Below are 5,013 nucleotides of genomic sequence, written 5' to 3'. Positions count from 1 at the left end.
TAAACGCCGCTATGTAAAACTCGTCGGAGTCCAATGATTTGTGACGTTAATGTGTATAAATCACCGAAAATATATTGCAATTGTTTTCTTTATACATCGATCGTTTAAATTCAATCATGGATCGAAAACTAAAACAGAACTTTGACTTCATCTCTGTAGGAATTTCAGTACTCCCGAGTCTCCTGAAATCAAGATACTTCGAAATCATTTTCGGATATCCATCTTTTCGATATTTGGATAAGTCATCAACATTATGATCGTCACAGCTACAATGACTTCGCGAGTTTAACTGAAGTATTAAAAGAAGCTCTGATGCCAGTATTAATTCTTTTCGAAAATGACTCAGGGTCTGAGATTCGCCAATACGATAGAATTACACATGTCGATACGTAGAATAAAGTTTATTTATCTATTAGAATTAAGTCGAACGTCGAATAGATAAGTAGCTCGTAAGGAAATATTTTGGGCGAGCTATTTTTATATCCAGAACTCAGAGTACAGTGTTTTCATCAATCAGAAATTTCTGGATAAATCTGTCTCCATATTTTCAATCTTTGTATAGAATTGAATGAATACCAGCGCGATGAAATTACACTGTATGATTCTGAGATATTATGAATAAATGTAAATCAGACTCGACAGTGAACGGTATTTACTCAGACTATCACTCGACCGGAAACTATTTTCTTCACGATAAACACTTCCGGTTCTATACACACTGCCGACACGACACCTCCGATAGAACAAAGACCCACGCGATCACGTGACCTTTCGATTAACGTGTATTTTGTAGAAATATCGCGTCGAGGCGAACAGTGTTCTGAGGGAGGAGGAGAAATGCCGCGGGGTCTGGTGCGCCTGTCAGGACATCTCCGTAATTTCATCGTCCACAAAAATCGGACTCAAACGTAATCAACTATCTCTCTCTCCTCCCCTGATCGGCTGCTGCGACTGCTGCTGATGCTGTTGTAAATAATCCCCGTCTGAAATTGAAATCTATAATCTAATCTGCGAGTAACTGGTCTAATCGCGGAGTACCGGGGATTATTGGGTTTCAATCATTTGCATAATGATATTATAAAAATATGAATATCAGCAACGCGGAGGAGGTTGCGGCAAGTGGTGGTGGCGGTGTTTTATAGAATAATCACGACATTTTGTTAGGTATGGGGAAATGGTGTAGGCTATGTGCTGGGGAGTGGTATAGGGAAGGACTGTGTGATTATTAGCGCATTTATCCTCTGACTGTCACGGACCACTGAACTTTAAAATAAACTCAAATTCAACCGGTCCTGTGGCCCAATGGATAAGGCATCTGACTACGAATCAGGGGATTCCAGGTTCGAGTCCTGGCAGGATCGCTGCGACAGACGTTTTTACTATTTTCTCTTAAAAACTCTTGTCACGATCTTCAATATTTTTTCACCTAGTTTCAGCAACTTCATCCAGATTTTTGATACAGCCACCCGATTGGTTCAAACCGACCACGTGTATGCTAAGTGTTTGAACACGCGCACCTGCTCTCGACTGTCACTCATGCGCAAACACAGTGATAGCGGATAATGTTTGTTTTCGGTGTAAGTTTAGTTAATGGTGTTTGGCCAGGATATCTGAGGGTATCTGCAGAGTAAAAGCTCTACTACGTTAAGACCTCGCTCGCGTTAAGTGACAGTCTGTTATCATAAGGACAGACGTCGTCTAGAATAATGTAAGGCGACCGACAATAAATCGTCATTTAAGCGTTATGACGTTTTCTTCCGCTTTTCTCTTTAGCTCTCACCGTTCCTCTTTCTCTCTTGTCTCTCTCTTCCTCTTTCTCCCTTCGATGTCTCTTTTTCCCTCTTTTACTTACCCTTTTTCTCTTTCCGTCGTCTCTGTCACTCCGTCTCCCTCTCTCCAGAGAAAGAAAGGATGGAGAGAGTTGGATACCCTGGGTCTGACTCTCTCGATCTCTTCTTTCGCTCTATTGCCCTCCCCTACCCTCCCTCCCCATGTCACCTAATCCCTTAGCCCGCTCTCCCCTCCCTCAGCCATTCTCCGCGTGCCACTGTCTCTCCCTCCCTCTCTCTCTTCTTTTCCGTCCGTTCGGGCTCACCTGCATCACTCCTTCCTGATCTACTCTGCCCCCAATATTCCACACCGCATTCTCTCCTCACTCTCAAACATATTGAGAAAATCATCTGACTCTCAATTAAGGGACTAGATGAAAAAACTGTTCATTTCTACGGCAGAGAAACGTGTAATGAAAATTAGCGCTAACTAATAATTTGCTGTGTAGATAGTTAGTTAGTAAATTCAGAGAGTCTGATTGGATGCAGCAGCACTGTGTGAGTAGATGAGATATGAAATATGCTTCAATCAACCAATAACTCTAATGTGTCTTATTCATCCGCTGCGAGAGGAGCGTCGCGCCAGAGTTGCGTTATTCGATTTTCCTAATTGCGCCTAATTTTCGCCGAACACCTTTTGAAGGTGCGCGAATAAGGCAGAACGAACCCTCGAGGAAATCTGAGTTTTGTCTTCCTCAAAGAAATAGCGAAGTGAGCCCTGGCATGCGGTGAGATGTACACTGAGTGCGCGCGGTGCGGAGTCGAGTACACGACGTGTGAATTCCTGCCCGTCAGCTATCCGCGGATACTTCACACTTTATGACGCTCAAAGCTCGCAATCTGAAAATTGGTTTCCTATTTTAACGATTGCTTTGCTCCGAACGTCGCGTCGGGCTTCAAAGAGCGGGCGCAATTTCAGTACAAAGACAACGCAAATGTGGCCGACCACTCGACAGTTCTCAAGCACGCCGAGACATTGCGTTATTAATTCCGAGCCGCCGTAGCGAGCAGTGATTTGACGATGAAACGACGTGTAAAGTAAACTCGACTCGGAATGTGTCGTCTGTATACTGACTGTATCGTCGTTTGATGAGATATTGTTATTAGCACCTTCACAGATCAGCTCGATCCGTTTCAAACGATTCGGCGTCAAATATTAATTTCTCACAGATCGGTCGGACCGGAAGTAGGAGTCACTGAGCGGTGTTTGTTTTTCTCATCTGACTTCGTAAATTTTGGATGTTTTTCTGTTTTGTGTAGTAAGGTTCAGCGGCTTAGACTGGTAGGCTTTAGATTGTACTGTAAAAGTCATTTATAACACCACCGATGGGACCAATGGAAAGCATGGCGTTATAACGAATTTCAGTGGCGTTGTGTTAGAAAGCTTATGTTATTTTCATTGAATCTGAGTTTTCTTGGGCAAAATTGTTCTCAGAAAAATGGTGGCGCTAAGTGAGCAGTGGCATTAAAAAGGATGGCATTATGACGGACTTTGACTTTATTTCAATAATGCAAATAAACTGAATTGAATTGAATGACGTCATCCATGGCGATAGTCTCGCGAGATCACGTGTTCTGAAAAAGTGTGATTTCGCTAAGCGTTTTTTAATAGTTTTACTCTGGGAGGTTCGGTTCTCGTGTGGATAGGAACATTAGCAAATTCGAGATGACACAAAGTTCTTGAATTACAGCTTGATGTTTGATTAGTGTGGACACGTGGTGAAAGCACGTGATACTGCTGTGATCACGTGGTGGTTAGAGCGGCTTTTAGAATAACGAGAATCGAATTATAGTTAGAACCACTTCAGACCTGGGTTCACTTTCATATTGAGATTTGCTATTTTCTCACGTCTCTCTCCCTCTCACTCTCACATCTCTCCATCTCCTCTCACTCTCCCGATCTGCTCCATCTTGCAATCTCAATGACCGCTACAAAAATCATTCATTAACCTTCAGCGCGAAATTTGCGCAATATTTTTCGTCTTTCACTTTGATGTTTTTTTAAAGTGAATTTCGAGTCGGTTTCACTGATCGCCACAAGGGTTTTATCTCTTACCAGCTACTCGACTGACACAGAGAGATGTCCTCACCACTCGTTCACTTGAGGATGCCCCCCTCTAGGCTAAACTGTCATTTCTCCTGCAGGTAAACTCAATAGGAGACGCACATTCACAAGGACGACAGCAGCAGATTCGCTGTAGCGCTCTAGCACTTTTTCTAACGATGTTTCGACGATGATGAAATTTTCATCAGGTTGAAAGCTTTTTCGATGACGGCAGAAAATGACGAAAAAAATCGAATTGCTTTTTTTCTTTAGATACAGTGTATTTAGAAAAAATGTATCCGACAAGATCTGGATGTGTTTGGAAATGGCCGAGGGGAGTTCTTTGCCATTAACCATTACTCAATCAAACATCGGAATTCGACTTCTGATGTTTAGGGATAAAGGACCTATTTGAAAAACACTAGAAACAAGTTTTACACTTTTACTTTTTAAGATTCAAAGAATCAACTTGAATTTATCAAATCAAATCAAATTAACATGGTGGAACGAACTGTGGACCTAAAATACAGTACAGGAGAATCAATGGTCACCTCTCTCACACCCTCGGCTTAAATCTTATACCAGCCAATAATATAAACCCAATAACACCTTATCGTCTTAAAGGTCAATCAGTACAGGGTCAAGGTTACTATGGTTACCTGCAGATATTTACTGACATAGGCAATTCATATAATCTTATTTGACGACAGGTTATTATCAGAACTGCACCAGTTGTACACGTACCAGTCTCTCTGCGATTATTGTGCGCGTGTTTTGTAGGGAGATTAGACGGATGATGGCAATATCAGGATCCACCATTCAGACCACATCAGTTCCACAGTTCAGTTAAATCAAAATCAAAAACCTTAACTCATGTATACAAGAACTGTCGACAGGGAACTCGGTTAACACTGGACACCGGAGATAAATCATTCAAAATGAACGTTCTTAGACGTTTCTTAGATTTGAACTCACGAGTCAAATTTATCTTAGAACTGCATAACAGGATCCTGAACTGTGGAATTTGATACCAGTCCATTGAAACCGATACTACCTGCTTTCGCCAGCTTACACCCGGTCTTGGAAGTGGTTATTTCCACAGTGATCTCCGTCTCTCTACGATCCCGTATCCCCTTTAGG

General features: G+C 42.1%; 1 non-coding gene across 1 annotated transcript; it reads left to right on the top strand.

Moving 5' to 3' along the window:
- The first annotated feature begins 1,288 nt into the window (after window positions 1–1,288).
- Window positions 1,289–1,361, top strand: Trnar-acg (transfer RNA arginine (anticodon ACG)). The gene has a single exon. It is a non-coding gene; the product is annotated as a tRNA-Arg (tRNA).
- The last annotated feature ends 3,652 nt before the right edge of the window (window positions 1,362–5,013 follow it).

This window comes from Tubulanus polymorphus, chromosome 2 (assembly GCF_964204645.1).
Source record: "Tubulanus polymorphus chromosome 2, tnTubPoly1.2, whole genome shotgun sequence".
In the NCBI taxonomy this organism is placed as follows: domain Eukaryota; kingdom Metazoa; phylum Nemertea; class Palaeonemertea; order Tubulaniformes; family Tubulanidae; genus Tubulanus; species Tubulanus polymorphus.
The sequence above is the reverse complement of the archived record's forward strand: the minus strand, read 5'-3'. Positions and strand labels throughout refer to the sequence as shown.